Here is a 16,933-nt window from a genome sequence, read left to right as displayed (position 1 = left end):
GGGGAAGGGTGTCCATATCCAGCACACACAGAGAGCAGTTTACTCTTTTTGACCATAACTTTTCAGCTTCTTCATCCCACTCTTCCCTGGATGCTGTAGTACAGTGTTCTTCTGGACTCCAGAATTTCAAAATTGTTGTTTCAGACAGTTCTTGCCATTTTAATAGTTGTTCTGTTGGAAGAACTGAGTCCTGGAGCTCCCTATTCTGCCATCTTCCTATTTCTAGTTTTACATTATTATTTGTAATATATTGCTTTCATTTTGTTACCTTTCCCTTTCCCATGCCTTTTTCACCTTGTATTAATCAAGTTTAGCATAAAAAAAGTCATCATTTCCTCGTATACATTGGAAATTCTGCTACATATTTACATTAGTACTTATTTTCAAACTATTAAATAACATTTATGCTAGAGACTTCGGTCGATTCCTGGTGCCTGCCCATGCAAAAAATATATCTATAACATTTAAAAGATTTTTAAGTAGTAATATATACAAGACCCTGTATAACCATTAGCACATGTGCAATTCACAGGTCCTATCCACTCCTAGGTTGTAAGATAATTTGGAACTTCAGATAAATTTTTATCCAGTATTTATTATTAATAACAGCAAAGGAGCAGTATTGGCATACTCCCTTGAAGGGCAAGAGAAAAATTATGGAACTATTAAGCTTCATTACCGGGAAACCCCAATCACTGTGCCAAACATTGGGGATCCCCAAATCAATAGGCCAAGCCCATGATCTTGAGGCTTGCTCTTGTGAAGTTTATGTCTGTAGTGGAGAAGCTTAGCCTAACTATAGGTATGCCTAAAAGTCACAACTGGAGGACCGCTTCTGTTGCTCAAATTTGGCCTCTCTCTCTCTAAGCCCAACACTGTAAGTGAAATCATTGCCCTCCCCCTCTACATGGGACATGACATCCAGGGGTAAAAGTTTCCCTGGTGGCATAGGAGATGACACCCAAGGATGATCCTGGCCCTAGCACCATGGGATCAACAATGCCATTCCGACCAAAAAGGGGAAAAGAAGTGTAACAAATAAGGTATCAGTGGCTGAGAGAGTTTAAATAGAGCTGAGAGGTTACTCCGGAGGTCACTCACTCTTATGCAAGCTTCAGTAAGACATTGCTACCTATCATAACTTGCCAAACCCCAACCAAAACCATTCCTGCCAATCCTAAAAAGTACCTACAGCATTATATAAGATTCTACAAAGGTTCATGCATTAGGGTAACTTTCCAAAACCTCCAACCTCCAGATGGGTCCCTGGACAAGATAAGTCCTGAAATGCAGAGCGGTCAGCCTCTCTAGAACATTAACTAGTTCCATCTCCTTGTTCCATTTATCAACAGCCCCTTCCAATATGAGTGGGAGAAAGATCAAAGGTGGTGTTGGAGTTATACAGAGAAGGTGGTATTTTACAAACAAGTATGAGTGCTGGATCATTTTATTGATATATATATTTTTGGATCCAATGTCTTGGAGCAGCTAGAATTAAAAACAAAAAATTGTGGAGCTGTAAACCATACCAAACTTTAAAATCTGTTCTATAACTATTTGTTAAAATGTAATTGGAAATTTATTGCTTTTTTGTCTATATATTTCACAATTTAAAAAGTTAAAAAGGCAAAATATTATTAAAATTTTATTTTATTATGAATATAATTGCAGTCAAAGATAAGATAATTTACTACTTCATCATCTTCAAAAGAAATCTGAAAATGATTCTGATAGTTAAAATAAAAGGAAAGAAGCTGAACTGGAGGTGGACAACTGTGTGAAATGAACAAAATTGGATTGAGCATCCCTTCACTTTTTTCTTCCTCTGACTCCTCAGTTATTCAACTAAATTATGTATCTTGGATATCCAATATTCACATTTTTAGATTATTCATTATTTTATTTGGTAAATAAGATATATATTGAAAGTACAAACATATATATACACACACACATCTATATATACAAACAGTTATATGTATATATACATAACTGGAAAACAGTGCCATTCCAAAAAAAAAAAAAAAAAAAAAAAACCTGAAATTGTTCCTCTATTCTTTAAGACTAACAATTTAGTAGAGGAAAAAATAAATGGATTTTCAACTATAATAGAATGAAATAAGTTTAATTGTAGTGAAAATATAGGATGCTAAAAGAGTACATAGGAAAGGAAATCCATCCTACCTCTTGAAGGAAGAGATACCAAAGAATATCATCTTGCTTTATTAGAGTATACTAGACAAGGATATATAAAAGGAAGCAGAAAAGAAGAAAAATTCTGTGGAAATGAAGATCTCATAAGAAGATATGTGTTGTGGCAGCAGGGTATCTTAGAAAAGGTGAAGTTGTAGGTTAAGAGGCCAGAGGATTGAGCAGTATCTTAAATAAATGTCTCAAAATTTGTATTAAAATCTTGACCCTCAATCTACGTATTCATTCTAAATTTGTTGCAAATCAAAGACTTAACATATTATTCTGAATAGCAGGCATTTTTTCCATTGTTATAAAGCATGCAAATTCTATATACATATTGATAAAAAAGGAGAAGTTCAAATCATGTACCAGTTATCCCAAGTAAGTTAATGTGCAACTCAAGGAAACAGAAATAGCTTAACTTTTAAAAGAGCAAGTGAATCAGATTATTCAACTACAAAAGGACAGTTTATGGTTTTCAATGTAACTCAATGTTGAGAACATTTACTTTAAGCACCCTTCATAGTAGGTTGATCATTTATTATACAAACTTGTAACAGAACACGTAAAAATAAATTTTTGAGTTTTTTTTTAAATTGGTTTTTAGACAATTGGTTTATATTAAAGAAATAAATTTTATTTACAAGGATTTTTTTTTTTTTTTAGATTTGTTAAAGTTCAAAAAGAACCTTAAGCCATATTTTTCCAGCTGAGGCAAAGCAAATATAGTCATTATTTAGGTTCTTTGTCTGTGAGCAACATAAAATTACCTCTCTAAATTTGAAATGGAACAAAAGTTTAATAAATATTTAATGGCTATAGGGTATAGCCATATATAAATTATGGCTAAATATGGAATTTATGCATTTGTTTTTAACCACCAGGGCACTATGTTCCCATGAAGCTATTAGACAAGAAGTATTTTATCTCGAACATAAAAAAATTCTTACTATATTGAAGATAAGTTTTTATTATCTTAATTATGCATGTGTTCTTAAAATAGAGGTAATCAGTGTATACAAAGCAATTCCTGTTGAAATGAAGTGTTAGTAACCCAATTCTATAATGACTGCTCCCAAAGGAACATTGTTACTGCCTAGATCTTCATGCACAGAGACTGAAAGATGACTGTTCCTATCTTGCCTGAAAAATGAGCCTGATTTTTAGTAAATGTACATATTTTATCATGTTATTGTTATGTGAAGACATGCGTATATTATTATTACATTGTAAAATAAAGAAATTTTAAGGGTAGCCTTTACTACACAACATATAAAAGAATTAAGAGGACAGGTCCAGCATTACCCTCTCTGCTGAATCCTTGTTGTCCAGAATAGTTCCCAGCATTTCATAAGTTCTCCATAAATAGTTATTCAAAATATCAGTATACATGAATGAGAATTGATTGATTTCTTGTGGACATTTTGAAAATTATTAAAATCTAATATAGCAATCAATTTTACTTTCACTACCTCAAGCTTCTTAAAAATCTCCTTTTTCATCTTGCATCTCATAATCATTTACACTGGGATCACTATGATACATTAAAATATTGATTAATCAGAGTGGCATCAGGAATAAAGAATAAATGCTTAAATAAAGGCTCCATTGCTTCATACAAACAAAATTAAAATGGGTATGATATACCAGAATTAATGATTTACTATAGGTCATTGATATATTATAATGCTTGCTTATCACAGAATAGTAAACTAAAACATAAGATTGATGAGCAAGCAAACCAAGGTAAAAATGTTACAAATTAATATTGGTTTATGGATAGAACTTTATCGAAGTCATATCATAGCTATCTACTCAATTAAAATTTACTTTTGAAAACGGAAACAAGTATAATGATCTTGTTGGAAATATACTGGAATCATAATTCTTCATAAAAGTACTACTCCTGCTTCATATTAATAATAATTACAGACACTATTGAAAAAATATTTGGGATGAAATGCTTGAGAATATTCCATATGTGGAATATTTTATAAAATATGCCAGAAGCCCATCTAATTTACTATGTTTATCAATCTTAATAAAGATATAGAGGCAAATGTAGTTAGTTACTGATTATTGAATGAATCCTATTCCAAAATATACTTGTTCCATAAGTTCTCTGTGATTTTCATGGTTTATACTTTGACTTAAAATTTAGATGACAATTAAAAAAATAGTATAATGCAGCAAATACCATAAATACACTGATAGTGCTTTCTACATGATTTAATGGCCCTACTCTCTGAACATTCGCAATCAGTAATGTGAGATTTGTAGAACTTTATTTCTGAGATTACTAATCCTGTTGAATATATTACTTCTTTTTGAGGGAAACTACAAGAATGGAGAGACAAAGAGAGAAAATTGAGACTGAGCAAAAAAAATTGAAAAGAGAGGAAGGGAGAGAGAAATAAGAAGGCACTTTTGGTTTTGGTTCTAGTCAACGTTAAATGAACATCACATTCCCTTTCCTCTATAGTGGCAATGTGAATTAACATGTTCTTTTCCAGCTTAAATTATTTCTCATGGAGTTTCTGATTTCTGTAAGCAACTGATTTTAGCTAATACATTTATGGACTTCAAATCATCCATTAAAAAAAAATAGACCATCAAAATTATCAGGCATATTTTAACACAAGACATCAAATTAAAATGTATTCCAAAGGGCATAAATCAAGGTCATCTTTGATTACGTTTCAGAGATTTAAAAAAATCAAAGAATCATCGATTTCAAGGATTTTACATTAAGTTTATAACATTGATTAATAACAAAAAGATTAGAGATTATTTTTTAAATGAAATGAAAAATATATTTAAATAGTACAATTTAAAGAGCCAATGAAAAGATAATAAATTTCTAGATACAATATTTAGCAGGATGGTAATATAAACAAGAGAAATATCTCTCAGAATTGGCCCATGGACAACCAAATGGGATTGTACTGACTTTCTCTAAGATCCTGCCATACATATACTATGTCAAATTGAAGCCAAATTGCATTTTTTTAAGCCCATGGGTAATTTCCATGGGCAAAAAATGTGAGACCTATTGGTGATAAAGCGAAAACTCCATTTAAAGAATAATCAGTGGTTTTGAGGGTTGTGACACAATTGGTAGTCACCTAGAATTTTGAAGAAAAATAGGTATAACTTGACCAGCCATAAACTTATAGATTATCACTGCTTTATGCTCTTTGGAAATGTATAGAATCGTCCAACAACAGCAGAATACATACACAAATACAATGGAAAGCTCACCAAGATAGATCATATTCTGTGTCATAAAATGAATGTCAGCAGATTTGAAAGGACTGAAACCACACAAAGTATGTCTCTGACTACAAAGGATTCAAAATCGAAATTGAAAAGCATGTCTGACAAATTTACAAATATCGGGGAATTAAACAACATACTTCAGAATAAACAATGAGTCCAGAAAGAAACTACATGGGGAATTAGAAAATGTTTTGGACAGATGAAAATGAAATCACAACATAGAGATTAATAGGATGCAGCTAAGACAGTAGATAGAAGGAAACTCATAGCATTAATTACTTATATTAGGGGGAAGAAAGGCTAAATGCTCAAACTTCTATCTTAAGAAACTATAAAAAGATTAAATTAACCCACAGTAAGCAGGGTGTTATAGTTGAATTATGTCCCCTAAAAGATATGTTTAATTCCTAACCCAAGGTCCTATGCCATGTATTCTTGAATGTGACATTATCTGGAAACAGGATCATTGCAACTGATATTAGTTAAATTAAAACGAGGTGATTATGAATTAGGGTGAGTCTTTAATCCAATATGACTTGTGTCCTTATAAGAAGGGCGAGGAGGCACAGACAGACACAGGAGGGAGTATGCCAGGTGAAGAGACAGAGAGAAGTCAGCCATCTGGAGATGCAGGCAGAAATTGGAATTATGCCACCATAAGCCAAGGAACATCAAGGATTTCTGGCCACTGTGAGGAGACAGGAGAGAAGCCTGCAACGGGTTATTCCCAACAGACTTCAACAGACCTATGGCCATTCTGACAAATTGACTTCAGCATGCCAGCTTTCATTATATGTGAGATATAAATTTCTGTTGTTTTAAGCCACCTAGTTTGCAGTGCATTGTTATAAAGCACTAGGAAACTGTAACCACAAGTAAGGAAATGTTTAAAATACAAGCAGAAGTCAATACTATAATAAGTAGATGTGTTCACTTCAGCTGTATATATACTAAAATTGGAATGACACAGAGAAGGTTAGCATGTCCCCTGCACAAGGATGATGTGCAAATTCTTGAAGCATTCGATATTTTTCCAAATAGGCCTACCCCAAGACACATACTAATCAGCCAGTCAAATGTTGAAGAGAAGCAGAAAATCCTGAAAGTGGCAAGAGAAAACAATTTACTACATACAAGGGAAACCATATAAGACTGAGTCCAGACTACTCAATTGGCAGTATGGAGGTGAGAAAGCGGTGGTATGATATATTTAAGATCCTGAAAGAGAAGGCTTTCCAGCTGAGAATTCTGTACGCTGTCAAATTGTTCTTTAAAACTGAGGGAGAAATTAAAATTGTCACAGTTAAGAAAAGGCTGAGAGAATATGCCAACAAGAGACCAGCTCTATAAGAAATACTGAAGGGAGTCCTGCCTGCTGAAGAAAAAGACAGTAAAAGGAAGTCTGGAGGAGTGCACAGAATTGAAGACTACCAGTAAGCGTAGCCTAAAGGACAAAAAGAGAAAAAGGGAAAAGAATATAAAGATCTGACAAATAAAATCCAAAGGATAAGATGGTGGAGTCAAGAAATGCCTTTACAGTAATAACTTTGAATGTTAATGGGCTAAACTTATGAATTAAAAGATTGAGATTTGCAGAATGGATTAAGAAATATAATCCAGTTATATGCTGCTTACAAGAGACTCATCTTAGACACAAGGATACAAATAGATTGAAAGTGAAAGGCTGGAAATAGATGTTCCATGTAAGCTGTAACCAAAAGAAAGGAAGAGTAGTTATATTAATATCAGACAAAATAATGTAAGGACATAAGACACAAAGAAGGCCACTATATATCAGTAAAAGGGGGACAATTAACCAAGAAGAAATAACAATCATAAATGTCTATGCTCACAATCAAAGATCTACAAAGTATAAGACGCAAACATTGGCAAAAATGAAAGGAGTGATAGATAATTCAACAATAATAGTGGGAGACTACAATACACCACTCTCCTCTGTAGACAGAACAACCAGACAGAGCATCAAAACAGAAATAGAGAACATAAACAGTTTGATAAATGAATTAGACCTTACAGACATACAGTTTGTTCACCCCAAACCATCAAGATATACGTTCTTCTCTGTGCTCATGGAATATTCTTCAAGATAGATCATATGCCGGGGTACAAAACAGGTATTTATAGATTCAAAAACACTGAAATTATTCAAAGCATTTTCTCTGATCACAATGGAGTGAAGCTGGAAATCAGTAACCACTGAAGAACAATAACTTTCACAAATACATATGGAGATTAAATAACACATTCTTAAACAACAAGTAGGTCAGAGAGGAAATTTCTGGAGGATACAGTACCTATCTGCAAACAGATGAAAATAAAAATACAACATATCAAAACTTAAGGGATGCAGCTAAGGCTGTGCTAAAAGGGAGATTTATTGCCCTAAAATGCCTATATTAAAAAAGAAGACACAGCAAAACTTGAGTACTTAACTGCACATCTAGAGGAACTTAAGAAAGAACAGCAAACTAACCCGAAAGCTAATAGAAGAGAAATGACAAAGATTAAAGCAGACTTACATAAATGGGAAAACAAAAACAATGACAACAACAACAAAAAACAATAGAAAGAATAAATAAAACCAAAACTTGGTTCTTCGAGAAAATTAAAAAAAACAATGGGCCACTAGCAAGGCTGACAAAGAAAAAAAGAGAGCGGATGCAAATCAGTAAAATTAGAAATGAGAGGGGGATCATTGCTACAGACTTTGAAAAAAATTTTTAAAAAATCATAAGAGGATGCTATGAACAACTACACACCAACAAACTTGACAACTTAGATTAAATGGACAAATTCCTGAAAACATACAAACAAGCTACACCGACTCAAGAAGAATGAGAAGATCTCAACAAATCAATTATAAGTAAAGAGATTCAAACAGTCATCAAAAATCTTTCCACACAGAAAAGCCCAGGGCCAAATGGCTTCACAGAGGAATTTTATCAAACATTCCAAAAAGAACTAACATCAATCCTGCTCAAAGTTTTCCAAAAAAATTGAGGAAAAAATGAACACTACCTAACTCATTTTATGGAGCTAACGTTACTTTAATACCAAAACTGGGTAAAGATGCTACAAGAAAGGAAAACTACAGACCAATCTCTCTAATGAATATAGATGCAAAAATTCTTAACAAAATATTAGCAAATCAAATCTACCAGCACATCAAAAGAATTGTACACCACGACCAAGTGGGGTTTATACAAGGAATGCAAGGATGATTCAACACAAGAAAATCAGTTAATGTAACAGAGCACATTAACAGACTGAAAGGGAAAAATCATATGATCATCTCAATTGATGCTGAAAAAATATTTGACAAAATTTAATATCCTTTTCTGATAAAAACACCTCAAAAGGCAGGAATCAAAGGTAACTTCCTCAATATGACAAAAGGTATATATGAAAAACCCATAGCCAGCTTCATACTCATGGGTGAGAGTATGAAAACTTTCCCCTAAGATTGGGAGCAAGACAAGGATCCCCTCTGTCACCACTATTATTCAACATTGTACTAGAAGTCCTAATGAGAATTAGAGGAAAAAGAAACAAAAAAAACATCCAAATTGGAAAGGAAGAAGTAAGACTTTCATTATTTGCAGATGACATGTTACTTGGAAAATCATAAGAAATCTACAACAAAGTTACTTGAGCTAATAAACAAATTCAGCAAGGTGGCAGGTTATAAAATCAAGGTGCAAAAAATCAATAATGTTTCTATACACAAACAATGACCTAACTGAGGAGTCAATTAAGGAAATAAATCCATTCCAAATAGCAACTAAAAGAATCAAGTATCTAAGAATGAACTTAACTAGGGATGTAAAGGACTTGTACACAGAGAACTACATAAAATTGCTAAAAGAAATCAAAGAAGATCTAAATAGGTGGAAAGATGTTTCATGCTTATGGATAGGAAGGTTAAATGTAGTTGACATGTCAATTCTACCCAATCTATCTACAGATTTAACACAGAACCAATCAAATTCCAACAAACTACTTTGAAATTTTGGAAAAGCTAGTTACGAAATTCATCTAGAAGGGAAAGAGACCCTGAATAGCTAAGAGCACCTACAAAAGAAGAATGAAGTGGGAGGATTAACTCTTCCTGATTTTAAAACTTCTTATAAAGCCATAGTGGTCAAGACAGCATGGTACTGGCACAAAGATAGAAGTATTCACCAATGGAATTAGATTGAGAGTGGAGAAATAAAGCACCAAATCTATGGTAAACTGATCTTTGATGAAGCCCCCAAATCCACTGAACTGAGACAAAGTAGTCTTTTCAATAAATAGATATAGAAGAACTGGATATCAATAGCCAGAAGAATTAAAGAGGACCCTTACCTTACAACCTATATGAAAGATTAATTCAAACTGAGTCAAACACCTAAATATAAGAACTGAACTCATCCTCTCACCTACATAGGACATAACTCCCAGGAGTGTAAATCTCCATGGTAATGTGGAACAGAATTCCTGAGATGAACTGGGACCAACCATCACGGCACTGAGAAAGCCTTCTTGAGCAAAAGGGGAAAAAGAGAAATGAGACAAGATAAAGTTTCAGTGGCTGAGAGTTTTCAAACAGAGTTGAGAGGTTATCTTGGTGTTATTCTTATGCATTATACAGATGTTCCTTTTTCAGTTTATGGTGTATTGTAGTGGCTAGAGGGAAATACCTGAAACTGTTGAGCTGCATTCCAGTTGCCTTGGTTCTTAGAGATGATTGTGTAACAAAATGGCTTTTACAATGTGAATGTGATTGTGAAAACCTTGTGTCTGATGCTTCTCTTACCCAGGGTATTGACAGATGAGTGAAAATACATAGATAAAAATAAGTAAATAATGGGGGATGGCTTAAAATAAATTGGTTTAATTGAAATTCTAGTGGTCAATGAGAGGGAGAGGTAAGGATGTATGTGATGTAGGATTTTTTTTTTAATTTATTTTTCTGGAGTGATGAAAATGTTCTAAAATGATCAGGGTGATATATATACAACTATGTAATAATATTGTGAGCCACTGATTGTGCACTGTGTATGAACTATATGTGTGTGAAGATTTTTCAAGAAAAATATTTTTTTAAAAAAAGAGTTTTCCTGGAATGCTGGAGATCCCCCAGGGTGTATTTTAGTATTACAATGCCCTGTGATTAAAGTCAAGGTTGCAGGTACCAAGCAAATATGAGAGGGTAAATTGCATTCCTATATACAGTGATGGTACACCATGTATATGAAGATTTCTCAATAAAAATATTTTTTAAAATGAACCAGTACCATAAACTTAATACAGTTAAGTTCAATCTCTTTAGAAAACTGTTCACCCATTTCAAGCTTTTATGTATCTCTAGGTCCCCTATATTCTCTATTATAAGCCTCTGATTTTACCTTATCCATGTGTATTAGCTAGGGTTCTCTAAAGAAACAGAATGAGCAGGATATATCTGAAATATAAAATTTATAAAAGTGTGTCACATAACCATGGGGATGTAGAGTCCAAGGTCTGTAGGGCAGGCTGCAAACTGGCAGCGACAGAGTGTCCTCAACAAACTCTCAGGAGAGATTGGCTAGCTGAAGCAGGAAGAGCGACTGTCTCTTCTGAATCCTCCTTAAAAGTCTTCCAGTGATTAGATTAAACATCTAATTCATTGTAGAGGACACTCCCTTTAGCTGATCACAAATGCAACCAGCTGTGGATACAACCAATGTGATCATGACTTAAGTTCATGAAATGTCCTCATAGCAACAGACAGGCCAGTGCTTGCCCAACCAGACAACTGGACACCACCACCTGGCAAAGTTGATACATGAACCTGACCATGACACCACAGTAATAAAAGCAGAATCTTATGGTATCTATCCTTTGGTGTCTGGCTTATTTCACTCAGCATTATGTCCTCAAGGCATGTAAATATAAAGAGAATATAAATATAAATACAAATATAAAGGGAAAAGATAAAACAGAAGGCAGTTCAGTAGTGGGTCTATAGGTAATATTGTCAAATTGAAGGTTAACATGATTGAAAACGGTTTTATAGATGCATGTGTCCTACCAGTTAAAAGTACATGTATAAATAAGTTCTTGCATGAACTACTGCAAAGGTATGAATCTTGTACAAGAGTGTATAATTTTGAAGTATAAGTAGAAAAATGTTATTGCATGCTATGGGCTATGTTTAATAGGAAAACATCAATAGTACTGCAGCAATACCAGGGGTATATAATGGGGGGAGGGACAAGTATTAGGGGAAGGCATGGATTTTCTATTTGGAGAGGGTGTAGTTATTGGTTATCTTTCTCTTAGGAACAATGAAATTAAAATTAAGAGTGTTGATGGAATGTTGACTTTGAACATTACATATGAAGCATAGAGAATGGAGGTGGCTGAAAGATGCACTAACTGAGAAGTACATTGGCAAATGATGGTTTAAACATATGATTGAACATAGTGCTGCTACAAAAACAAAGCTGTGAAGCACACAACATTGTGAATGAACCTGTGGGACATTTGGTGGGGCAAAATAAATGAGAAACAAAAAGAGCAAATATTGCATGATTCCATTTAGGAAATACTTGTAAGAAAACCTGGGCCTAGATTGTAAGCTCTTATAGCAGTCACACTTAGTCTGGAGTCATAATTGTTATTTCTGGGTTTTGAGAGGATGTTGTATACATGTGTAACCTGGTATTTAGAAATAAGAATGAAGCCAATCAGGTTGGGATTATGGTAATTCAGAATACAGTGGCGGGAAGACATTGCCTGTAGTTTAGAAGTTCACCTACTCTTTGAGACCAAAGGAAGAAAGATTTATTATGTCCAGAACCCAATTTTTCCATAGCATATAATCTAACTCAAACTGACTGGGTAGATTATTTAAACAATTCAAACACAGGGAGCCCTGAATAAGAATGAGAGCCTTTAATCCTGTAGTTTAATGTAAGGCACCCATTCATCCCAGAGTATTTTAAGCAGATAATCAAAAAGTATTGGCAAAGTCCCTTGAAGGATGGGAGAAAAATCATGGGATTATTAAACTTTACCACCAGGGAAACCCCAGATACTGTGCTAAACATCAGGGACATATAAATTTATTGGTCAAGCTCTTCATCTTGAGACTTGCTTAAATTTAGCAGAGAAACTTAGCCAACCTATTGGTGTGCAGATTCTTTGGAGGTCCTCTGGAGGACTTCTTTTGTTTCTCAGATGTGGCCTCTTTCTCTTTAAGCCAAACTCTGCAAGTGAAATCATTGCCCTCCCCACCTATATGGGACATGCCATCCAGGGGTGAAAGTCTCCCTGGCGATGTGAGAGGTGACTTCTAGAGATGCACCTGCTCTTGGCACAAAGGGGATCAACAATGCCATCCTGACCAAAAGGGGGAAAAGAAGTATAACAAATAAGGCATCAGTGGCTGAGGGAGTTCAAATAGAGTCGAGAGGCTACTCTGGAGGTCACTCTTTTGCAAGCTTCAGTTATACACTGCTACCTATTATAACTTGCCAAACCCCAACAAAACCATGCCTGTCAATCCTACAGAATACCTACAGAAAGTTCTACAAAATTTCCATGCCATAGGGCAACTTTCCAAAACCTTCAACCTCCTGTTGGGTCCTTGGACCAGATAAGTCCTGAAATGCAGAGGGAACAGCCTCTCTAGAAGCTCAACAGCCCTCTCCAACATGAAAAATTAAAATACGCATGGTCCAAATACCCCTAAAGAGTAGAAAATCAAAGGTGATGGTGGAATTATACAGAGAGGGTCAGGTTTACCAAATGAGTATGAATGCTGAATCATTATGCTGATATTTCTTTTAGTTTTCAGTACCTTAGAACAGTTAGAAATAAAAACCTAAAATTGTGGAATGGTAACCCATATCAAACTCTGAAATTTGTTCTACAACTAATTGTTGTGATGTACTTTGACATTTATTGCTTTTATGTATATATGCCATTTAAAGAGAAGAAGCAGTATAACAGATGAGATATGATTTAACAAATATGTATGATTGCTGAATCATTATATTGATTGTCCTATAGGTTTCCAGTGTCTTGGATCAGCTAGAAGAAAAAAGGAAAAATCATGGAACTTGAACCCATGCCAGATCTTAAAATCTATTCTATAACTACTTGTTAAAATGCATATGGAGATGCATTGCTTTTTTGTATATATGCTATATTGCATAATTTAAAAAGTAAAAAAATATATATATGACTCCTATTCTTTCTGCAGAGCCTTCCTTCTGGATAGCTTCCCTGCTGACTGTCCTGCAGTCCACTTCATGCAGCTTGGCATTGAGGAGTTTCAGCCTCACTTCAGAGATTCATCCAGAGGGAGAGGAAGTAGTGCATTCTCCAGCAGGCATCCAAACCCACTTCCACAACCCATGATGACTCAAATTGTCCCAGAAATGTCCTGCAGTTCAGTTCCCAAGAAGCAGGTGCTGCTTTCACACTGAAAATGGAGCTTTGTCCCCACAGGATCCACCAAGGAGGCAGTTCAACTCTTGGATATCTTGACCATTTGCACTCCCTTTGGACTAGTATTCTGTTTTTGAAGACTAAGTCTCTTGGTCTACTTGGACTTCTGACCTACATCATTAACTCATGAAATTTCCTGCCTTCCTAATTGTATGGACTACAAAGTCTTTCCAGGCAGTAATGTGATCTCACAGATTCCTGCTGCTATACACTTCTCTAAAATTTCTGAAGTACTATACCAGAAAAGTGAACTCACATACTGCCTTCTCTACTGATGAGCATGGAACCACGAGGAGCAGCGGCTGCTGGCGGCTGGAGCACCTCCCTCCCATATTCCCGGGCCGGCTGAGAGTCTCGGAGAGGCAAGTTTCCCAAGCCACGGCGGCCGGCGCCCCTCTTTTGCGGGCAGCTTCCTGGACCGGCTACGAGTCTCGGATCAGAGGGCTACCCAAGCCGCGGTGGCCGGCGACCAGTGCCCCTCCCCTGCGGGCGGCTTCCTGGTCCAGTGGTGAATTCCCCAGGCCGCGGCTGCCAGCTACTGACGCCCCTCCCCCACGGGCGGCTTCCTGGTCCGGTGGTGTATTCCCTTGGCCACTGCGGCTGGCGACCGACACCCCTCCAGGGAGAGGAGGGAATTTCCGACAGTGGCAGGGACTGGGTCCAACCAAACACCAATAGGTGAATTAATAAAGGAGCCACAGGGTCCCCTCAAGCCACGGCGGATGACGCACCCACCACGCGCGGCCCCCCGGACCAACTGAGAGAACTGGATCGGAAATCCCCAGGCTGCGGAGAACGGTGATGGGGGGGATCCCTTCCAAACACGTGAGACAAACGTGTGCCACGAGCGCCACCTACTGGGAAGGATAAGAAAAACAGAACCCAGAGATTTCACAGAAAAATCTTACAACCTTGTTGGGTCCGACACCCAGGGAAATCTGACTAAATGCCCAGATGCCAGCAGAAGATAATGGTTCACGCTCAGAAGATTGAGAACACGGCCCAGTCAAAGGAACAAACCAATAGTTCAAATGAGATACAGGAGCTGAGACAACTAATGCTGAATATACGAACAGAAATGGAAAACCTCTTCAAAAATGAAATCGATAAATTGAGGGAGGACATGAAAAAGACATGGGCTGAACAAAAAGAAGAAATAGAAAAACTGAAAAAACAAATCACAGAACTTATGGAAGTGAAGGATAAAGTAGAAAACATGGAAAAAACAATGGATACCTACAATGATGGATTTAAAGAGACAGAAGATAGAATTAGTGATTTGGGGGATGGAACATCTGAATTCCAAAAAGAAACAGAAACTACCGGGAAAAGAATGGAAAAATTTGAACAGGGTATCAGGGAACTCAAGGACAATATGAATCACAGAAATATACGTGTTGTGGGTGTCCCAGAAGGAGAAGAGAAGGGAAAAGGAGGAGAAAAACTAATGGAAGAAATTATCACTGAAAATTTCCCAACTCTTATGAAAGACCTAAAATTACAGATCCAAGAAGTGCAGTGCATCCCAAAGAGATTAGACCCAAATAGGCGTTCTCCAAGACACTTAATAGTTAGAATGTCAGAGGTCAAAGAGAAAGAGAGGATCTTGAAAGCAGCAAGAGAAAAACAATCTGTCACATACAAGGGAAACCCAATAAGACTATGTGTAGATTTCTCAGCAGAAACCATGGAAGCTAGAAGAGAGTGGGATGATATATTTAAATTACTAAAAGAGAAAAACTGCCAACCAAGACTCCTATATCCAGCAAAATTGTCCTTCAAAAATGAGGGAGAAATTAAAACATTCTCAGACAAAAAGTCACTGAGAGAATTTGTGACCAAGAGACCAGCTCTGCAAGAAATACTAAAGGGAGCACTAGAGTCAGATACAAAAAGACAGAAGAGAGAGGTATGGAGAAGAGTGTAGAAAGAAGGAAAATAGGAGAACGCCTATTTGGGTCTAATCTCTTTGGGATGCGCTGCACTTCTTGGATCTGTAATTTTAGGTCTTTCATAAGAGTTGGGAAATTTTCAGTGATAATTTCTTCCATTAGTTTTTCTCCACCTTTTCCCTTCTCTTCTCCTTCTGGGACACCCACAACACGTATATTTGTGCGATTCATATTGTCCTTGAGTTCCCTGATACCCTGTTCAAATTTTTCCATTCTATATATATGATATATATAATACAAAAGGCAAAATGGTAGAGGAAAATATTATCCAAACAGTAATAAAACTAAATGTTAATGGATTGAATTCCCCAATCAAAAGACATAGATTGGCAGAATGGATTAAAAAACAGGATTCTTCTATTTGCTGTCTACAGGAAACACATCTTAGACCCAAAGATAAACATAGATTGAAAGTGAAAGGTTGGGAAAAGATATTTCATGCAAATAACAACCAGAAAAGAGCAGGAGTGGCTATACTGATATCAAACAAATTAGACTTCAAATGTAAAACAGTTAAAAGAGACAAAGAAGGACACTATATACCATTAAAAGGAACAATTAAACAAGAAGACATACAATCATAAATATTTACGCACTGAACCAGAATGCCCCAAAATACGTGAGGAATACACTGCAAACACTGAAAAGGGAAATAGACTCATATACCATAATAGTTGGAGACTTCAACTCACCACTCTCATCAAGGGACAGAACATCTAGACAGAGGATCAATAAAGAAATAGAGAATCTGAATATTACTATAAATGAGCTAGACTTAACAGACATTTATAGGACATTACATCCCACAACAGCAGGATACACCTTTTTCTCAAGTGCTCATGGATCATTCTCAAAGATAGACCATATGCTGGGTCACAAAGCAAGTCTTAACAAATTTAAAAAGATTGAAATCATACACAACACTTTCTCAGATCATAAAGGAATGAAGTTGGAAATCAATAATAGGCGGAGTGCCAGAAAATTCACAAATACGTGGAGGCTCAACA

At 35.9% G+C, this 16,933-nt stretch overlaps 1 long non-coding RNA gene and 1 other non-coding gene across 4 annotated transcripts in view; one reads left to right on the top strand and one right to left on the bottom strand.

Moving 5' to 3' along the window:
* Positions 1-16,933, bottom strand: part of LOC143679484 (uncharacterized) — a 263,205-nt gene that overhangs the window by 198,973 nt on the left and 47,299 nt on the right. The window lies entirely within an intron of this gene.
* Positions 6,401-6,505, top strand: LOC143681836 (U6 spliceosomal RNA). Its single transcript, XR_013174892.1, has one exon. It is a non-coding gene; the product is annotated as a U6 spliceosomal RNA (small nuclear RNA).

This window comes from Tamandua tetradactyla, chromosome 4 (assembly GCF_023851605.1).
Source record: "Tamandua tetradactyla isolate mTamTet1 chromosome 4, mTamTet1.pri, whole genome shotgun sequence".
NCBI lineage: Eukaryota > Metazoa > Chordata > Mammalia > Pilosa > Myrmecophagidae > Tamandua > Tamandua tetradactyla.
Note: the sequence above shows the minus strand (reverse complement) of the source record. Positions and strands in the feature narration are given on the sequence as shown.